This window comes from Martes martes, assembly GCF_963455335.1.
Source record: "Martes martes genome assembly, chromosome: 3".
In the NCBI taxonomy this organism is placed as follows: Eukaryota; Metazoa; Chordata; class Mammalia; order Carnivora; family Mustelidae; genus Martes; species Martes martes.
In genome coordinates this window covers 54,160,696-54,183,470 of record NC_137890.1, presented here as the reverse complement: position 1 = coordinate 54,183,470, position 22,775 = coordinate 54,160,696, and the positions used below count along the sequence as shown (strand labels likewise).

At 39.0% G+C, this 22,775-nt stretch overlaps 1 protein-coding gene across 1 annotated transcript in view; it reads left to right on the top strand.

The window, feature by feature from the left end:
* The window catches only part of ENOX1 (ecto-NOX disulfide-thiol exchanger 1), a 560,820-nt gene that overhangs the window by 166,163 nt on the left and 371,882 nt on the right, over positions 1-22,775 (top strand). The window contains exon 3 of the mRNA XM_080798203.1: positions 5,133-5,269. The gene's annotated coding sequence lies outside the window, so the exon portion shown is untranslated. The remainder of the gene's footprint in view (positions 1-5,132; positions 5,270-22,775) is intronic.

The following is a 22,775-nucleotide window of genomic DNA, read 5'->3' as shown; positions in this document are numbered from 1 at the left end:
CTGGGAAAAATATTTGCAAACCACCTAACTGGGAAAAGACTAGTACCTTAGAGTATATGATGAACTCTCAAAAGTCAATAATAAAAAACAATCCAATTAGAAAATGGGGAAAAGACATGAAGAGACGTTTTACTGAAGAGTATATGTAGATGGTCAGTAAACATGTGAAAAGATGTTGGACATCATTAGTCATTATGGAAATGCAAATTAGAATCACAAAGATGTTTCACTATAAGGCTTTTAAAATAGTTAAAATAAAAACTAGTGACAACATCAAACGCTGGCAAAGATGCAGAGAAACTGAATCACCTACACAATCCTGGTAGGAATGTTAAATGATACAGCTACTTTGGAAAAACAGTTTGGCAATTTCCTAAAAAACTAAGCATTGCAACTGCCATACAAACCAACAATTGAATTACTGGACATCCATCCCAGAAAAATGAAGATTTATAATCACAGGGAAACCTACAGGCAAATGTTTGTAGCATGTTTATCTGTAATAGCCAAAAAATTGGAAGCAACCCAAATGTCCTTCAAAGGTCCTTTGGTTAACGAACTGTGATACATACATGCCATAGAATAGTACTCAGCAATAAAAAAGGAATGAACTGTTGATATAGGCAACAACCTTGGTGAATCCCCAGAGAATTATGCTGAGTGAAAAATACCAATCTCAAAAAGTTACATTCTACATGACTCCCATTTATGTGACATTCATTTTTTATTTTCTATTTTTTTTTAAAGATTTCATTTATTAGCAAGAAAGAGCATGATTGGGGGCATGTCAGGGTAGAGGGTGAGTCTCCCTGCTCCCACTGAGGAGGGAGCAGGGAGACTGACATGGAGCTTGATTCCAGGACCTGAGCCATACACGTATCCTTGTAACATTCATTTTTTAAATGACAAGGTTATTGAAATGGAGACGAGACAAGTGGGTTCCCAGGGGCTACAAATGGGATAACGGAGATAAATGGGTATGACTATATAAGGTCAACATGAACATTTCTTGTGATAGATGAATTCTGTATATTAACTGTTTCAATGAAAATATATCTTGGTTGTAATATTATATTGTAGTTTTGCAAGATGTTACCATCGGGGAAAACTAGGTAAAGGGTACAGTTTATGTCTGTATTATTTCTTACAAAGGCCTGTATCTATACTTACTTCAAAATAAATAGTTTTAAAAATACATACATAATTTGATCCTGAATTATACTTCTGAGATTTAGCCATAGATCGTCATTTCAGGTCGAGTTATAATAGTAAAGATTACAAAGAGTGTTTTAGTTCATCAAGGGGTATAGATTTTAAATAAATTCATATAATGCAGATGTTACAAAGAATGAGATCACACAAATATACTGATTCATATGGAAATGCACACTCCAAAACCATGCTTTGGTACATTATTTTAATGACATATTAATATACCCAAGTGTCTATATTTACACTTTTATATGCAGGGATTACTTTTGGAATGTTAGACAAGTGACTCAAAACCATGGGTGAATTGAGGAGCTGTGTGTCTGGTGGGCAGGTGTGAATGAAGCCTTATTTACTATCTATGTACACTCTGTTATTCCTCTTGAATTTTGTACTTTGTATTTCTATGACCAATTGAAGAATATATGAGCATGTTTTTTAAAAAAAAAGAGAACATCCAGAGACTCAAGTATACACACACACACACACGTGTGTGTGTGTGTGTGTGTGTGTGTATGTGTATATATATGTGTGTGTGTGTGTATATATATACACACATGGGAATTTAGTATATAATAAAGGAAGCATTTTATGACAGTAGGGGGAAAAGATGTGTTATTTCATGAAAGATCTTAGGAAAACTGCCTAGCCATTAAGGAAGGATGAACAGTCATACAACTACTTAACTCTTTATATCCAAATGAATTCCAAATGACATGAATATATAATTGTAAACAATGAAAAAAATATTTGGTAAACATTTCATCATCTTGGGATAGGAAAAGTTTTTTGAAAGCATAGCACCAGCAATGTAATCACAAAGGAAAAAGATTGACAGATTTAATATATATATATTAAATATGTATAAGTTTATTCTTTTGTATGCCTATAAGTGTCCAAATATATAAACTACATCAAAAGATATGACACTGCCCCTCAAGAAGAGAATGGAAAATAAGTTGTGGTATATTTGCATAGTTAGTTACTACACAGCAATAAAAATGAGTGAACTACAGGAGAAGCATGGATAAATTTTGTGGATATAATGTTGAGCCAAAGAAGCTGTTTACAAAACGGGTCTGTGGTATTAAATGTCAGGAGGGTGGTTCGCTTTCTAGAGGAAAGATAGAGTCATGACTGGCAGGGTGGACATGAGTGGGCTTCCATGACTCTGCTCATGTTCCATATCTTAGGTGGTAGTACAGGGGTGCGTTTGCTTTGTGATAGGTCATTAAGCTGTATACTATTCCATATGCATATTTTACTTTAAGAAAACAGTTTTTGGGGCACCTGGGTGCCTCAGTTGGTTAAGCAACTGCCTTCGGCTCAGGTCATGATCCCGGAGTCCCGGGATCGAGTCCTGCATCAGGCTCCCAGCTCCACAGGGAGTCTGCTTCTCCTTCTGACCTTCTCCCCTCTCATGCTCTTTCTCACTGTCTCTCTCTCAAATATATAAATAAAATCTTAAAAAAAAAAACAGTTTTAAAAACATACAAATAAAAACATAACACTTTTTGATTTCCATATTGGTGAAGACTTTTTTTTTATTGAAGTTGTCTTTTGATGGTACTATAAATGATAAAACTTTTCAGAAGGCAAACTGGTGATGTGTTTCAAAATTTTACTTAACAATTTCTATTAAGGGAATTTGTCCTAAGGATACAGTGAGAAAAATGTAAGAGGAAACATCTATAATGATTTTCATAATAGCTTTATTTATAAAAATGAAAAATCAGAAGCAAACTAAATGCCCAACATTGAAAGATTATTTAACTGATAATGATACGTAAGGAATATATACCAATTTGCTAGATATACCAAGCAGGGAGATGTTACTTTGTGTGGAATGCAATACAAATAGTTTGGTGAATGAAGTAACAATTTTAGATCTCTACATCTCCTTTTTTTTTTTAAGATTTTTATTTATTTGTTCGACAGAGAGAGAAATCACAAGTAGGCAGAGAGGCAGGTGAGGTGGGGGAGCAGGCTTTCCACTGAGCAGAAAGCCGGATGTGGGGCTCAATCCCAGGACCCTGAGATCATGACCTGAGCTGCAGGCAGAGGCTTAACCCACTGAGCCACCCAGGCACCCCAGGTCTCTATATCTTATGTAAACACATTCACACACACACACACACACACACACACACACACACTCTTAAATATACATACTCAAAATCATATTTTAAAGAACATCTATATCTAAATAGTTTGAGACATTAGTCATTAAAATGTTAACAGAATTTATCTCAGTTTTCCTGTGTATTTTTTTTTCTTTTTTCAGTTTTACCTTTCATTTCTAAAAAAACAAGGAAGCACAGGGAGACATGACTTTATAATACCTGAAAAAAATAATAAAACATAAGTAAACAAAAGTGCCAGAACAGCCTTTTTGTATATTTCTTAGAGTTATCTCCACCCCCCACCCAGCGCTATTCAGGGATTTTAGTTAAAATGGGAGAAAAAGAAGGGAAGATAGAAATATAAATAAACTGTGTATTTGTTAAGTTTAATCGTGTTACAAGATAACATTGAAAGATGTGAATCTTACAGTCTTACAAAGAACTTCTCTTACATATGAGTAGAATTATTTCTAGGTCATCCTTCAATAGAGTTATTTTCACTTATAGATTGAATGATCATGATATAATTCTAAGTATTTTCTAGTATATTGGAAAAACTTAAAAAGTTGTATATTACAAACTTAAAAGAGTTTTCATAATTAATTAGGCCAGGTTTTATGAAGTTTTAAAGGTATATAATTTTTGAATCTGCCTTTAAGAAAAAGAACAAAATTTTTAATACAATGTTATTTACTGGCTCTTGGAAAGGCATGTGGAAATGGAGGGTCCTAGCACTTAAAGTTCATTTTACTTCATGTTAAATTCACCTATTTAGACACACAAGCTTTCTTTTCTTATGCCCTGTTTCCCTTTTAGGGGGAATTATTGCTCAAAATTGTTAAATTATGACAACACACCTATTTGTTAATAAAGCAATTTAAAGATGTCTTGAAGACAGATTCATTAAAATACAAAGGAAAAGAATACATATTTAAGTCTTACTGTGGAAGGTTGTTAAACTTAGTGACGCTTCAAGGCCCTATACATAGAATAATTGGATTTACTATTTCTTCTATTTTAAAGTAAAAAGATTCATTCAACGAATAAGTATTTGATTAATATTATTTATTTATTTATTTATTTATTTATTTATTTATTTATTCCAGAAATAGCCCCACACTTATAGAAACTGTACCCCTCCCCCGAATTCTAAAATTTGGCTTCAAAATATATTCAGATTTCACTTCAGAGCTTCCTGAACTTGAACGCACGCTCAGCATTCAGTTCACGCGGGGATCTTGTTGAAATGCAGGTTCTGATTCAGTAGGTCTGGAGTGGGGTCTAGCACCGTGCGTGTTTTCAGCGCGCTCCATGGGAAAGCGCCGCCGCCAGTCTCCAGACCACACCTGGTGCAGAGCGAGGCCCCACCCCCTTCCAAGCTGTGTGCGGCGCCCCCTCCTCAGAAGCCGGAAGGTACCTCCATGCCCTCAACATGGAAGGTGCTGGGGAATGTTCCAGGCTGTGGTTCTTAGGGGCGGCTGGCGAGCACGTAAGTGGGAATGCAAATGTAGGACCTGGATTGCTTGAAGCGCCTGACACGGCCGAGGACAGTGGGTGAGTGGAGGCGGACTGAGAGCCAGAAAGCGAGCCCTCGCGAGGAGGAAAAGCCCACCTCTTGCTGAGATCCTTTGAGGAAGCCTGTCTGAGTAAAGGAGATGGGCAGACTCTTGTCGTTTGCAGCCTGCCGTCAGAAGCCCTGGGGAAGGCGGGGAGTTCGTCTTGCAGGAATTCAAGAGTGTAGGGGAAGACCCTCAGAATTGTTCAACTCCAGTCACACACATGCGGTTGCTTCCATTTCAGGGTTTAGGGCATGCTGTGTGTTGCCACACAGGCGGCCTGGCCCACCCGTGACCTGTGACCGGTGACCTGTGACCTCTTCTGGGAATTCTCCTCAGGAGCTGAGGGCGTCCGGCGTTCCCTAGGTTCCTCGTCCCACGGTAAAGCCTTTGCATGTGTTTTTGACATTGCGCTCTTGTGCGGTGAAGCTCCTGCACGTCCTTGGTGGGGCCGTGCGGGGGGTGCGCAGCTCTGAAGAGGCGCCTTCCCGTACCCGCGACTCCGGCATCACAGACATAGGACTTGTTACTGTCAGGGAAAACGAAGAAAAGCACGAAATGCGCTGTGGCTCCTAATTTCGGTACTTTTCATCCCTAGGAGAGCTGATGCACACGTATTTTTGTCTGTGGTAAAAACACGCAAACATATAACACAATGTTTGCATTCTTAACGCGTTCTGAAATGTTCAGTCCGGTACTGTTAACTCTTCGTACAATACTGTGCAGATCTCTAGAACTTTGTGTTCATCTCATAAAGCTGAAGTTCTATAGCCTCTGAGACTCCCTGTTTCCTTTTACCCCCAGCGCCAGCCCCAAACCTATGATACTCCCTGAAACCTGCAACCTGCAACCACCACTCTACTTTCTGTCCCTTGGAGTTGGGCTCCTTTAGATACCGCATGGAAGTGGGATCCTGGAGTATTTATCTTTCTGTGAGTGGTTTATTTCACTTAGCCTTATGTCCTCAGGTTTCATCCATGTTGTAGCATGGATCAGTGTTTCGTTTTTTATGGTCAAGTCATCCTCTAGTGCATGTATATACTCCATTTTCTTTATTCGTTCCTCTGTGGATGGCCTTGTCGGTTGTTTTCAACTTTTGGCTATCGTGAATAACGCTGCTGTGAATATGGGTGTGCAGGTATCTCTCTGAGATCCTGATTTCTGTTCTTTTGGATACGTACCCAGAAATGGGATTGTTTGGTCATACGGTTGTTCTGTTTGTAGTCTTTTGAGGAATCTGCATCCTGTTTTCTTCATCAGCTGCACCATTTTACATTCATTTACAGAACACTTGCTATTTTGTTTGTTTATATTTTATAATGGCCATCCTAACAGGTGTGAGGTGATGTATCTTAAATATAATAATCTCGAACTAGTAACTTACAAGAGTATGAGTGTAATCCATTTGGGGTGCATTTGTGTTTTCACCTCTAACATTTTCTGCTACTGTTAACTAGTTGGGCCACTGAGATTTACTTTGTTGGCCCTTCCTATCTGTAATACACACTGTCTTATTCAAAATGAGCCTGTGTGGGACATTAGTCTCTTCTCTGTCACTGCCTCACAGAGGTCAGCTTTGAGTAGTTGCGATGGGTTTTCTTTGGTTTGCCTTCCTATCGTCACCCTCCCCTATGAAACAAATTACCAAGAATTCTTAAAAACAGTGAATTGGGGTAAATCAGAGGGAGAGATGAAGCGTGAGAGACTGTGGACCTGAGAAACAAACTGAGGGCTTAGGAGGGAAGAGAGGTGGGGGGATGTGGGAGCCTGTGGTGGATATTAAAGAGGGCATGTATTGCATGGAGCACTGGGTTTGGTGCATAAACAATGAATCTTGAAATACTGAAAAAAATAAAATTAAGATGTTAGAAAATAAATAAATAAAGCTCTTTCACCAAAAAAAATTAAAAAGTAAAAAAATAGAGTATTAACATTCATATGTGAGGATGGCTATTGACAGTGATTGACTAGGTATGAATGACTAAAAAAAATATATATATGCAGAATTGGCAAAAAGGAAAAGAAAGTGTCCACCCCAAATGTGACATCAGAATCTTGGGGATATTTTAGGGAATCTGTTTATGACACCAGTGCGTGAGTCTGGCAAGCAATGTGACATTGCTGAAACTCATGAAGAAGAGCAAGGTTCCATGCCAGGGGTAAGCTCAGGCCTCTGGGCAGAGCTCCCAACTGCTGGGAAGTTTACTTGTTTTGCACACTTTACCAAGTAATTGGTTGTTAAGTCACATTCTGTGGTTGCTTTACAAAGTGGTTTTACAAAAGTAGCAATACTGGGATGCATTAGAAATGATGATTTAAGATTGAACTGGCTCTGTTGAAATAACCTAAATTACATGCTGCAACATTGTTTTTCCCAAGTGGCTAAAATCACTGACTTAAGATATTTAGAATGTCAGAAACGTATATTCTTAATAAGCTTGGAAAGTCTGCCATACTTCAGGGAGTATCATAGGTCTTCATCATCATCTAAATAGGCCTCTGAGACCACATGGGCTGTGACTTGATTTCTCTCATTATGAATAAATCCAAAATGACTGATGCGTTCTGACATCCGGATGGGGCTGGACCAGATGTGTGACTGAGTCATAGTTGCACGTTCCTTGCTTCAAATCCTTCAGTGTACACTTAGCATCTAACATTTAAACATTTAGACTGAAGGATTATTCTTCTTAAGTATGGTAATTCTTGATGCCTAACAGATGGATCTGTGGAAGCATGTGTGTGTCTGGGTACACGGAGCTAGATTCAGGAATGGTACCTTCTCCGGGCATCACTGTACACCAGTGGAATATCATTAGTGTAGACAGTAAACATGGCACCTGTCAACTCAGATTTCTACATGTAACACTCAGGCAGTTGGTAAGGCAATATTTATTCCAACTCCCTCATAGGGACGGGGAACAAGATAACATTAAGAATTGTTGCCACTGTTGAACTATCTCTATTGAATATTTTCATAACAATAGTGAAAAACTCTTGGCATTGCCTAATTGCCTCTTTTGAATATTTTGCAGAGTGTTACAGCAAGCCACACCACTATCTTACTTTGGAATCACTCGATTTTGGCAACTGTCAGTCAGTTGAAATTCTTATACTGAATGTTATATTGTATAGGTCTGTTTATTAGAAATGAGTGGTTTAGTTTTGAACATTTATTTCATTTTATTGAGGTATAATTGACAGGTAACATTATATTAATTTCAGGTATACAACTTAATGATTTGATATAGGTATATATTGCAAAATGATCACCATAATTAGTCTAGTTAACATCTATTAACATATTTAATTATAATTTTTTCTTGTAATGGAGATTTTTAAGATGTACCCTCTAAGCAACTCCCAAATATATATAACAGTATTATTAACTACAGTCATCATAGCATTTATTTATTTTTTCTATCTAAAAGTTATTAGCGTGCTTTCCAAGAATTTTTGGGTTTGGTAAATCATAAAAGGAGGCTGAACTGAAAAAAGGACCATGGAAAAGTGGAAAATGTTTTGACAACATGAAAGTAAACAAACAAAAGAACTTTGAAAGCCATTTTGTAACTTTATATCTGTGTACTTTACCATTGTCCTGGTAAGTATGAATAACTAATTCTGTCTAGTAATGAGAGACCAACTATAAAAAGATACACACGCTTCTGTTAATACAAAATAAGTTTCTCCCAATTCCACTTCATAAATGTTCAGTAATACTTGAAAAATAACAGTTTGAATGGTTACCAAATTAGCCTTTCTGAGGACACTCCCATGATTTAATCTCTATTTGGCAGATTGTGTGTGTGCGTGTGTGTGTGTGTGTGTGTGTGTTGGAGACAGAGCCACATGTGTGAGCTAGTACAAGCATGCAGAGTTGAATACACAGCACAGGAAAAGTACTCACATGCATGTGAGATGGGTTCCAGTTTGAGAAGGCTAGAATTTATTTATCATCTGCAAATTTCACAAAAACTTGACATAAATATCAAGAGCACTTTGCCTTTATAATATGACATTGGAGAAATATCTGGGCTCTGTCCTGTTGGCCAGGGCAAATGGTTGATATCATGCATTAAGAACGGGCACTTTGCAGTTCTCAGCATTTGGAACTCTGCCATGTAAATCTGAAATGGGTTGAAGTGGAATGCTAGGATTTTCATATAGTTATTAGAGGGTGCAAAATTTCAGAACCTGTGGAGGGGGGATCATAGGAAGTTAATTTCTGAGAAAACAATGTTACTAGTAAAAGATACATTTGGATCAGAGACTGTAATTTATCTGGGTCTTATCTGGATGGACAGGAGATGGGAAAAATCTTAATGAGTGTGATGGAGTAATGTTTTTCTGTGTTAGTAACAGTCATTTTTGATATTTGGGTTGAGGAACTTTCCATTAATTCTTGTGTCATAGTAATGTAATAGTTATTCCTTTTTAATGTTATTATAATATGTGTGCTAGCTTTAATGAGAGCCTGCAAAGAGATGAATATAAAAAGATTCCATGACATGTTTATGTTACAAATAAGAACTTTTTTTTCGGTTGCAAGTGTAGAGGTATATGGGGAGAAATAATCAGATGCTACATGTGTCGCACTTTATGATTGCTTTACCTTTTAGACGTGAACCTCAGGCTTTCATCTCCTTGCCGTCAAGGTTTGCCATCCTTGGATAAGAGGAAGCAGCACTGGAATGGTAGTAATGCTGCTTCTAGAAAGCTTGAGTTGTATATTCACACTAACACAACTGAGACCCAGTGTTATCCATTATCACCAAAACACAAACTATTTATAAAAATATAAATAACACAAAAGTGACTATTTTATTAAATGAGAACCACTGGGTGGAGAAAATTTATGAAAACAATAAGGCACTTCTAAGCTATCATACTGTACAGCTACAAATGAGTTATTACAAGCATGATTGTCGTATGCAGGGGTTAAAGAAAACAAAGCTTTATTCACAGATATGCACCAGTAAAAAGTGATGGATTGTGACCACATGGTTTGTTGACCACAAAGAGGAGCAGTATCTCTGTGGATCAACCTGATGGTCTCAGAGACTGGGGGCAGTGTCAGATCAAAGATTGGCCTGTGAATGGGAAATGGGTCCTTGCATTTACTGAGTGCCTGCTCTGTGACAGCTCTCTGCTAGGCATTTAAATGCACGTTGTAATTTGAGAAGAACAAAGAGCATGATGAATAGTCTAGTAATGGACAGAGATTAGAAGGGCTGGTGCAAGCCTCCTGGAAATTCAAGTGATAAAAAGGAGGTGGGGAGCTGACACCAATGTCAGAGAAGAGGCTTAGCAATAAGAAATAAAAGGCCAGTTCTGCGCGCTTGGAAGGAAGGGGGCTCAGCAGAAGGCTTCAGTCACTTCCTGTGCCTTAGTGGTGACTAAAGGCAGTTTTATACTTATTCAAAGCACATTTACCATACAGCATGTCTTTAGTTTATATCTGGGGTGGGAAAAATAGGAAAACACCAGAAAGCAGAGGGACATCAGGGGTGTTTATATCCATCTGTCTGTTGTTCCTTCCATTAATCTATCTGTCCATCCATCTGCCCAATTCAAGAAGGCACAGGACAAATGGACAGTTAGTGGTTACTTTTTTTGGAGTTACCAGTATAGGTAACTATTAGAGTTAACAGTTCTTAGTTAACATCTATGATCAGTGGCCCTTAGTGTCTGTGACCCATTGGCTTCTCACTATACCTGTGCATGTCGTGTGGCCCAGGACATCAGCTGATGTTCATAAGGCTGACCTTAAGTCACTGAGGAAATATTCAATATAATATTCAATAGACCCTTTTAAAGAAGGTAGATACAAGTAAGATGTTATTTGAGAAAGATTTCCTTTTTTTTTTTTTTCAGGAGATTGATGATTCCTTGAGAGTAAGAAATCATCTCTTACTCATTTTTATATCCTTGACACCTAGCACAATGTTTTTCACACAGAAGGTAAAATATTTGTGACACTGAACAGAATAGAAATAATTTAAGATTTGGGGGAAGAGATTTGCATTGTTTAAAATCCAGCATTCCCATTATCCGGGTACTCAACCAGAAATGGCATTTTGCCCTACCCACACTCCTACCCATTTCTAATCCACAAAATAAGATGATGTTTCCATGTATTGAATTAAGGACTTGGTCATGGAAGTATCTTTAGTAACAAAGAGGATATGTTTCTAAGACATTTTTTAGGAATGTTGAACAGAGGAAGGTATTGTCAGGGCAGTGTCCCGTGAAGAACTGTTCTCCACCGTTCTGCATCATAGGTGCCAGGCACAGTCTCTCCTACTTGTGCCTGTGCCTGCTTGGTTCTTAGCTCAGTGAGTTGGAAGCTGCTAGCCCAAGTCTATACAATACCCTAAGCTCAAGGTGGGACTTAGACAGATATAAGTTAGGGTCGAGGACTACAGACCTTTCCTAAGATATCTCTACCTGAAGTATGGCCAAGGCATCCTCATCTCTACCTAGACCTAACATGCATCTCTGAAGAGACCTAATTTTCCTTTAAGAGAACTCATGCTGTGCAGTAGAAAGAGCTGTAGGTTCTGGAGTCCATGGACTAGGATTTCAGTGACCACATTTGCCCCTTCTGAACTATAACTCCATAAGCTTCAGTTTTCCTAATTATAAAATGAGTATTCTAATATCTTCCCTACAGGATTATTGGCCAGATCATGAGAAATAATGTGTGTGATGCACTGGAGGGATTTCAAGGTGCTAAATGTGCATTGGGCCAGAGTTCTCTCTGTGACCAGACCAACTTTTGGTAGCTTTGCTCCCAAGGATGTATTAATTTATTACTGCTGATAATGGTTGAAAAGTAAGGGAGATTGTAAGGAACGTTTTACTAATAAGGTCTACAGTTACAAATTAGTTATTTAGGGTAAATTGGTAACTCCAAAGAAAGGAAAAAGAAAAAGTGTTATTCATAAGAAGGGAAGTTCTTCACACAAGAAACACAGACTATATACTCTTCCGCCAGTTCGTTTAGTACTTTGACTTTATTATCTTCGTTACAGACTCTCCCACCTTCTCAACAGAATCCTGACCACCTCCCAGGTATTCAGTAAGCTCACTAACACTCTAGTATTTTCACTTAAATCTAGTCAAGATCCTACTAACACTTGTAAGTGGGTCAGCAGTGTTCTCTCTCTGATAGCAACGTTTTACTTACCACAGAGCTGTCCTTAGTGTGAGAGAGAGAATAGCATTTTTCCTCTGTAGGTTCTTGTCGGCTTGATGTCCTTCAGAATTCCTGTTAAACTACTCCTGGAATCCTTAAAAAAAAATGGTTTCACATTCTAAACAGTATATTTTAAGGGGGCTTAAACCCTTTCCTACAATGTTATACATAGGACACTGCATCACCTACAGTTTAATATTTGTTTTAACAAGTTGCAATAAAGATGAAAACCAGCTGTGTCATGCTTTTTGCAATTTACCGTTTGCCTTTGTCAGTTAGAAGTATTTCCAGAGTCTAAGATTCACTAGCAATCCCTGTATCTTGTGTTCGTGAGCCATGCAGGTGGTAAGAAGTCTCCTTTATGAACAGGTGAAGTAAGCTCAGGGAAATGGCCCAACTATTCAAACCACAAAATGTGTTTATAGCACTTCTGACAATAGCATTTTAGAGTTTTGGTGCTCTTTCAATCGGCTTGTGTATAGGAGATACAGTAAAATATTAAATCATTCAACAAATTTTTAGCTCCTACAATGTACCAAGCACTATAGGTCATGTGGAGAAGGCTCTGAGTGAAGCAGACAAAAACTCCGCTTGCTGAAGCATGTTTTTCTTTTTGTTTTTTGTTTTGTTTTGTTTTGTTTTGTTTTGTTTTGTTTTGTTTTGTGGGGGACTGCCAGATATTTCTGGGAGGAGAGTGTTATGCTACTTATTTGGCTCTCAGGGGGGAAAAAAGGCTAAATATTAGTGTCTGATTTCAGACTATCTGGAGTTGGGGAGAGCTAAGAGAGGGAGCCAATAAACAGGAAATGAGTAGAATGTGTAACATGTCATGTGGGGATTGGTACCATGGAGGATGATAAAGCAGGAAGGGGAGAATAAGGAATGTTTGGGGAGGGTTGCATTCCTAAATACGGTGATCAGAGAATGCCTTGTGGAGATGGGTACACTGGGTAAAGCCCAGAGGAAGTGAGGGAACAAATGCAAGTGTCTTAGAAAGCGAGTTCCAGACAGAGGGAACAGCAAGTGTGGGGCTTTGAAGTGCAAAAGCGCCGGATGTGTTTGGTGTGGGAGGGGAAGCCCTGAAGCCCACGTGACTGGACACCAGTGAGCAGGGATAGTGAGGGGCAGGAGACGACGTGAGATGGACCCACGCTGAGCCGGGCCTGCAGTGCATTCGTAAGGACTTTGCTCTTCCTTTGAGTCATGAGTCAGAGGGTCTTGGGCAGAAGAGTGACATGGTGTGATTAAACATTTCAGCAAGACCCCGGGTGGCTGCTCTCTTGAGAGTAAGTGGAGAAAGGGCCAGACACTGGGAGTTTCTTCAAGAGCCCATGAAATAGCCCAGGTGAGAGATGGCCGTGATTTGGACCAGGGTGGTTAGATATGGTCATCTTCTGGATTTATTACGTGCCAGAGCCAACATGTTCAGCGGATTGGATGTGTAGTGTGACAGGCAGAGGTGAGTCAGAGATGACTCTGAGGCTCTTGGTATCCACGTCAGTCAGTCATACCTGAACTTTTGTGTTTTGTTTTGAGGTCAGACTCTGATTCTCTTTCTGCCTGTGTTCCTCCCTACCTGTTTGTTTCCCTTTGGACCAGACCTTGCTCATGGATGGTAAGCCCTCTGAAGGTAGGGATAGGATATAGTCTAGCACAGAGCCTGCCACGTAGTCGGTACTCAGTAAAATTTAGTTCGTTGAGTGAATGTTGATGTACCTTTGTCCACAGTTCAGTTTCCAAAACTGTGAGGTCTAAATAATAATACTGAGTTTTGAAGAATAAATGGAAAAATGCTGTGTCCAAGGTGCATTATACATTCAATGTACAGGAAACATTAATACATGGAAGCTGTAATTATTGTCTGTATTCGATGCCATTTAAAATGTTGTTAAATGTTTCGAATATCCACAAGGGAGACTTTTTAACAAGAAAAATAATGGTGGCAAATTTTCACCATTTCTGTTAAGACCGTTTCACTAGGAGCCATCCCTTAACTCAGAAATAGAAGACTTCCACGTCTAAAAGCCATAAAATCCAAATTATTTTAACAGCATTGCTGCAAATGGAAGGGATTTGCCTTATCCATAATATTGAACTAGTGCACAAGCAAGAGAAGCATCCCCTAGGAACTTACCTTCCACACATTAATATTGCTTACTGTGATGATTGTGGTTTTAAAGTGGCACCTACTCTCGGCTTTTGGAATAAACATGGAAAGGCCACAGTGGTGTCAAAAGTAGAGGAGCAGAGACTGAACGGTTTGAGAGACTATGTCCTTCTGTTGTCACGATAGCCAGAAGCTCCCAAATAGATCCTTTCCCCTTGCCCAGATGTTTAATGTGTATAATAGCATGCCCTAAATGGTGATAGAGCCAGATGTAAATGTATAATGTCATTTTTTTTTTTGTCCTTTACAGTTTAGAAAATCTTTTTAAAGCTCAGAGGTTGAATTTAGCTGAGAATAAGCGAGCGAGGATTTGGTAGAACATCTGTGTTTCGAAATCGGTATTTTCAAGCTATATATGAACACTCTGTTGCCTTTCCAGTCGAATTGACTAATTCCACACATTCTGAAAAAGAATTCATAGATCCCATTAATAAGAACATATCTGGTCATTGAGACTACAGAGTTTAAAACTGTCAATATGAATCTTTCATTTTCCTGTATACAGTAAAGAAAAAAAGAGACTCTAATTTGCAAGTAACTCCTAAAGTTGGTTGTTTCAAGAAAAAAACCTTTGCCTTGATTTTAGCTCTTCAGTAAGTGAAATTTTATATGCATATTTTATATTTTATTTCCACTAGTGTTTTATTTTTGTTTTACACAAGAAAACTGTTAGCCTGTATTTTCCTGTGAAAATACCTTTGATGAAAGTAAAAAAATGTGGCCTCCCCTCGCCATTGACCCAATGACCCTATAAAGGAATGTTAACTGAGGGCTGTAATACACGCTAAAAGAGCGGTTAGTTCTTCTTGAGAAAGAAAAATTTTAATGTTCAATTGATCTGTGTGAAGAACAATGAACATAAAAGTCTGATACATGGATGAAATAAAATATTTATTGCAGTTATATATTTTTTCTGGTGACTGGAAGGTAAAAGAAGAAGAGGGAGAAGAAGGTTTTTTTTTTTGTTTGTTTGTTTTTTAATAAGGACTTCAGAGTCAGATAGTCAAGGACAAAGAAGAGCCTAGGAGAAACTGAAGAGGAGGAAAATATAAATAACTCCTATTGGTCAATACTCTGTAAAACTCCTTTCTTCTCAAACCTTTACTCATCTGGGCCCTAGTTTTCCATCTCACTCAATCACAACATAAAATCCTGCCCACCAAACCCCATTCTGACGGGAATGTCACTCTCCCCTACCTGTGGCACCACTTTGTCCTCACCTGTGGGTCCAGACCAAGAAGGCTGGGCATCCCTGAGTCATCTGGGATCTGTGCCCCCCAACCCTCTCCTTTTCTGCTCTCCACACCCCTTCCTGCGGGATCTCCTGAGCTCTTCCTCTGGCAGCCTTTTTGGTGTCCATTGCTCACTGTTGCAAAAGGAAGTGCCTCTGAAGGAAGTCTCTCTTCCTTCTCTTTTGGATCTGTGTAGAGTTCACGTGAGTGATCTCCCTAAGCAAAAACTGTCCTTTCAGGGCAGTACAGATTAATGGAACTTCCTGCAACAGCAGAAATGTTGTATGTTTGTGTTGTCCAACATGATCGCTAAGAGCCACTTGGAGCTACTTAGATTAAAATTAATTAAAATGAAATAAAAATAAGCATTCAGTTCCTTAGTGACACTACCCACATTTTGGGTGCTCAGTAGCCACATAAGGCTAGTGATTGCCAAACTGGATAGTGCGACTCTAGAGGCAATCCTGGGGTCCGGTAGGAATGGGTCAATTCTGCTACCCGCCCCCACGCTCAACCCCAGGGAACCATGGTCTCAGAGGAGGGCCACTGTGCATGCAAAGCCACAGCAACTGTCCCATCAGCTATGCTCCTGTAGTGGCTTCTCTTAAAGGGAGACTGGGAGGGGTACCTCCATGTCCACCACGTGCACCATTTCCCAATGACTAGTGCTTTAGTCTGGAGTATAGGATTTAGAGGTAGGTCTGAGTTTGAATGTTAGCTCTTCTAACAGCTGTGGGACCATGAGCAGTTATCGAAATTCCCTCAGCATTTGTTTCTTTGTTTGTAAAATAGATATAATAATACCTACTTCCCAAGGTAGTTGTGAAAGTTCAGGGAGGTAATAAACAGAAGGCAGGACAGTACCCGGCCTGTCCCAGCTACCTACTCTATTAGCCAAAAATGAGATAGTGTGGGTCCTATGTCAGCCTCTTCCTACAACTTAAACAAAATCCAAATTAGCCTTGTGAACTAAAGCACTAACTAAACAAAAGGATAATGCAGGAATTGTTGCCGCATTGCTATCTATAATTTTTAAATACTTTGTTTTATACAAATGTAACTCTACTTATATGAAGATACTATTTTGAGGGATTGTGTGTGTATACATGTACGGATTAAGCTTTATTCCTACTATTGACAGCAGGTAAGCACAGTGTAGCTAAGTACTTGACCTCTGTTCCCAGACCCAGGCCTGTTGCTGTTTTCATGGCTGCCATTCACTTGCTGACAATCAGAGTCCCCTCCTCAAAGAATTGTCCACACTTCTGGATAGAGCGTTCCAGGTTGCAGAGGGAAGAGAGCTGTCTGAAGGAACAGATTACCTGTGCATCTTGGGAGAATTTCTTCTGCCCCCTTTCCTTGCAATTCCACACACTTTCATTCACCCAAGCACAATCAGGCGTTGGTATGGATGGGGCTCAGTCCTAGAGAAGAGGGCACGTCAGGGCACAGCTCCTGGCTGACCTTGTAGAAGACAGGAGGACTGGACTTCAGTCCAAAAACCCAAGTAGATTCAATTGGCTGAAAGGCCGGTTTCAGTGCACTTTTCAACTCACTCAGCTTCCTCTGTACAAAATAAGTCATTGATTTGAAGGAGGGAGGAGGAGGAGTTAAGAAAACTCCTATTTACTGAGCATCCTCATTATGAGTTGAATTTTAAACAGTCTAAGAACTTCTCCTGAGAGAAGGCTGACGAGTTGTTTTAGAAGGAGTCCCAGTATATGCTGGGGGCAGTGGAGGACAGCGGCAGAATTGTAAATACAGGTGGGTCTTCATGGGTAAGTCTGCCCCCCCACCCATTCTGACTCCTGCTGCGTGATGAACACTCACTGTAGCAACTCCTCATTTCCCTTCACCTTCCAGGTAAGCTTTGAAGGGCTCTTTGTTTTGTTTTAAGGGTTTCACTACAGGCAGGGGAACCAAGAGAGCAAAGTTGGGGAAATTGCAGCTGTCCCCAGAGATCTGGAAAGCGCTTCCTCCTACAATCCCAGACTCCCACTTACCCCTCAAACTCCCAATTACCCCATTCCCAAAGAATTTTATTTCTGACCCCATCAGGAGGTAAGGCTATGGAATCATTTTTTCCTTCTGGTCCTTCTCCCTGGATCTGTGTAGACTTGAACATGCAGTTTGGACAAAATAGGAGAATCTCTTTGTTGCCAATGAAGTAATCCACAAAAACGACAGGAAGATGAATAGACTCCCTGGAAGTCACTCTAGGACACAGTCTCTATTAGACCCTAGGCTGTTATTCTCCTCTAAAATAATTATTGGCAAAAATTTTATACTAGCAATTCTTAGAATTAGTTGGCATTTATTCTGTTCATATATGAAACACTAGCCAAGTACCATTACTGAATAACTATAATGATAGCTACTGATGTTTTTGAAAACTTTGGTGGTATAGAATACTAAACTTTAATAGTTTCTGCAATTGTTTTTCTATAGTTACCTGGCAAAGAAATCATTATGAGCAACTACTACTTGAGATTGATTTTCAGAATGTTGAATAATCATCAATTTCATCAAAACCAAATTGACTTTAGAAGAGTTTGTGATAAATAGTAGTGTGTTTAGGACCTGTCCACTGCAGAGGAGGATAGCAGTCTGATATCAATGCACAAGTTGGCTTAGTTGAATCATGTAGGCTGTTTTTAGCAAAAGTCTTAATTTCTTCCTTTACCTCCCTTCCTTTCTCCCTTCCATAATTTATTTCATTAAGATTAAATTTGCAGCATAGAAAAATCTATACCAATAAGCTTTACATTCTGATATAAAAATGAAAATTCAACCAAAATAATTTGATTAATTAGTATAAATCAACTACTAATAGATATTGGTATTCTATTAAATACAAAAGTTAATCAGGAAAAATCTAATGGCCCAGTCCTTAATGTTTTTTTCCCTCTAGGATTTCTTTTCCCATTCTGTGTAGATTTGTTTTTATTTTAAAAAGTACAACAATAATTGTATTTTAAAGCATCTGTGAATAAAACCACATGAATGTTCGCATAAGGTAATCACACTTTTTTTTTTTAACCTGTCCCAGATGGTCTGTTATCACATATATAGTAAGTTATGTTTATAAAGACTGAATGTTTCGGGAAACATTGATTAGCTGACATGCAGTAACAAAAGTCTTGAATCCAAAACTCACTATGTTTAAGTGGTAATCAAATTACAAGAAGTTGGACTAGTACACTTTCTTAGAGTCCTTTTACGTTTCATACCTAGTCAAAAAGATGTTCAAGTGCCTTTTTCTCCCCGCACTAAGATGAATGATTAAAAACTTGCCGACCATATATTGTAAAAAATACATACATAGTGTTGTGATAATTAGGAGTAATTAGCTATCTCAAATCAGCTCCAAGAAACTGTTTGAAGTGGTCTGCAGGCCAATCCTCCAGTCCCCTCCACTGAGAGCCCGGCAGTGGTGGGAGCTGCGGAGGGAAGGTGACACCCGGCAGATGGGCAGGTGATGGGGAGTGCTTCAAAGCCCAAGCTGGTCTTTTGACTTCAAAGGTTCCCTTGGAAGAGTCACGTCAAACTTTTATTAGCACAAACCATGATTATCACATAATCCCTTGGCAGGATTTGTGGGTGGAACCTATTAGATGTGCCTTTAAGGTTGAGAAAAGATGCAGGTGGGAGGAAACCAAAGACATACCTGGTCAGGTCCCCAGATTTGCTCAGAGTTTGCTGCTCATCCCCTTCCCCTGTGCTCTTTTTAGAATTTTCATGAAATATTTTATACACGTAATGAAAAATACATCACATATATTTACATTATGAAAAAAGAATGAAACAGCATTTGTGCATGTGCCACTCAGCTGAAGAAAGGGAGTATCAGCAATAAATCAAATGTCTTCTGTCTCCCAATCTTTGCTTTGTTTCTCTCACCTCCCTCTCCCACCAAACCACTCTGTGATTACAGTGTTCTGTCTTATGATTTTACTACACATGCATCTGTACACAATATATTGTTTTAGGTTTTCAAAGTTTATATAGAGTCAGCTCTGTTTTGCTTTTTTTAAGTCAATGTTATTTTCCCGAGATGTACCCATGTTGATTAGTGTAGCTACAATTCATTAATTTTCACGCTGTGAGATATTCTATTGTATAAGTATGCCAAAAGTTTTTGATGATCTGTTGGTGGACTTAATTTGAACTCCTCATAGTTGGATTTTCTCTTTCTTTCTTTTTCTTTTGTTTTTCTTCAACAAACAATGCTGCTAAGACCTTTGACCTTTCTCAAGTCAGATTCCTATGTGTAAGTGTTTTCTTAGGAAGTAGATTTAATCAATTGAAATGATTTGTCAGTGGATATGTACATCTTCAAATATCATGCCAAATTATTTTCTAAAGTGGTTTACAAATTTGGGGCACATGGGTGGCTCAGTTGGTTAAGTGCTGGACTCTTGCTTTCAGCTCAGGTCATGATCTCAGGGTCATGAGATCAAGCCCTGAGTCAGACTCTACACTGGGCAGGGAGCCTCCAATAGATTCTCTCCCTCGGCCCCTCCCCCATCTGGTTGCACATATGTGCACACACTTTCTCTCTCTCTCTCTCTCTCTCTCTCTTTTTTTTTAAAAGATTTTATTTATTTGATGGATAGAGATCATAAGTAGGCAGAGAGGCAGGCAGAGAGAGAGAGAGAGAGGAGGAAGCAGGCTCCCCGCTGAGCAGAGAGCCCGATGTGGGGCTCAATCCCAGGACCCTGAGATCATGACCTGAGCCGAAGGCAGAGGCTTTAACCCACTGAGCCACCCAGGCGCCCCATCTCTCTCTCTTAAAAAAAAAAAAAAAAGTGGTTGTACAAATTTGAATTCACAGTGGTTCTCAATGCTCTGCATCTTGTCAATATTTGGAAACTACAGGTTTTCTAACTCTCACCCTCCAATCTTGGGTATTGACTGGTTTCTCATGGTTTACTTTTGTATTTCTCTGGTTAGGATTTGACCATCTGTTCATAAGTTTATGGGTCATTTGTGTTTCTTCTTCTTTGAAGTCTCTGTTTCAGACGTTTGCCCATTTTTCTGTTGGGTCATCTATCTTTTGATGGAGAGGCATTCTCTATGTATGCTAACTAAAATCCTTTGTTTTACCTTTACCAGGTTTGTGGGTTAACTCTTCACTCTCTTTATGGCATCTTTGGATAAAGAAACTTTTGATCGTGATGTATTTCTTGTCATTTTCTACCCACATCTTTTACCTTTTTCTTTCACATTCCCCATGGTTACTTTGTCAACACTGTGCTGTAATCGGTCTTTGTCCTTTAAGTTTGCCTTCTAGCTCATTTAGTTTTTCTTTCTGATTGTGTGCTAATTTGTGGTATTAGGTATCACTGAGTTGTTGGTTTTTTTTTTAAGATTTTATTTATTTATTTGACAGTAGGCAGAGAGGCAGGCAGAGAGAGAGGAGGAGCAGGATCCCTGCTGAGCAGAGAGCCTGATGTGGGGCTCGATCCCAGGACCCCAGGATCATGACCTGAGCTGAAGGTGGAGGCTTTAACCCACTGAGACACCCACATACCCCTAGGTATCACTGAGTTTTAATTTCAAAGATTTTCTTTTTTATTTCAAAAAACATCTATTTTATTATCTTTTAAGTCTGACTGAATATTTTTTGGTAGTGTTATTTTTTGCTCATGAGAAATGTTCTTTATTTCTTTATCCATTTGGAACATAACTCTTTTATATTCTGTATTGGGTCATGCTAATATTTGAGGCCACTGAAGTTTTAAACCTCTGACTTATGGTACTTCTGACTGGTACCCATGGTGACTCGGTTTCTTATCTTCATTTTATAATAGTTGATTGTGAGCTCATATTTGGCTGAACTTAATCTGTGGAAATTATGAAGAATGATATTAATTGCTATGGACTGAATTCCACCCCCCCCATTCATATGTTGAAGTTCTAACTCCTGTGTGACTGTACCTGGAGATAGGAACTTTAGGAGGTAATTGAGGTTAAATTGGGTATTCATGGTGGGGCCCTAAGCAGATAGGCCTGTAACCTTATAAAAAGAGAAGGGACAGATCTCTGTCTCTCTTCCCACCATGGGATGACAGAATGAGATGGCAACTGTCTGGAAGCCAGAACCTGACCATCCTGACACCCTGATCTCAGATTTCTAGCTTCTAGACCTAGGAGAACATGAATTTCAGTTGTTTAAGCCACCCAGTCCATGGTATTTTGTTATGGCATTCTGAGATTATTAAAGTATTAAGGATGCCGGGTTTTCTCTGGTTTAGACTTGCCTCTTCTTCAGCTGGGCATCAGAGAGTGCTTAGGGCAGCTTTTATTTATTTATTTGGCCTGTGGTTTTCCTGAAAGCCCAAGTAATATAAATTTGAACACCACACTCATGTGAGATCTGGTCTCCTGGTGTAGATTTTAAGCGAAGACTATTACATTATTATATTCATTTTTGCATTTTTTATCCTAGGGATAGGTAGGCTTTCTATTTATTTCCTCTGCTACAGGTTGTTAGCTTCTAGGGCTCACACATACTGAGGGTGTGTTTTCTTCAAGTACAAGTTCAATTTAGGAGTCTCAGGGTTAATAGCCCTCCTCTTCTCTCATTAATAATATACACCTGTGGGTACCTGGTTTAGTCACTTGTCCTCGGGGAAGCCTTAGCTTCAGGGTTTTCTTACCATTTTATGATTTTAGTTTATGGATCCCATTTTTTATTAGCTTCCCTTGTTTTCTGGAGAGCTCAGCAATGTGTTTATGTATGAGCTAGTTATAGTTTATCCAATATGTAGGTGTTTTCTGACAGGATAGCTTTCCTGAGTATTTAGTCCAGCAACAGCTGGAAATACAAGTCTGACACAGTGTTCTTTGTGTTTAAAATACCACTTCCTCATTCCACATTGGACAAGTGCACAAAGTTTAGATACACTGAGACCTCAGTATTAGAAACAACCATATTTAAATCTCATTTGTTGATTTTAAGATTTTGCTATTTGTGGATCTGAGGCTGAGTTAGACTGAGAAAGGTCCTGCATCCACACATTTTGTATCACTAGAGTAGCCCTGTTTTTATCATTTATTTTTTAAGATTCTGAGTAGATTTTCTACCGTAAGAACAAAGTCTTGAAATGGGTGCCATTAGTGTGATGGGTTGATGAAGAAGCTATAGCTCAGAAGCCCTATTCTAGGAGGCATAGGAAATGGGGGGCAAGTAAGAATTTCAGCTTCAAATTTCAACCTCACTTTCCCCACATTGGAGTGCGAGGTCCTTTTCTAAAGCCTATACTGGTCCCCACTACAGCTTTG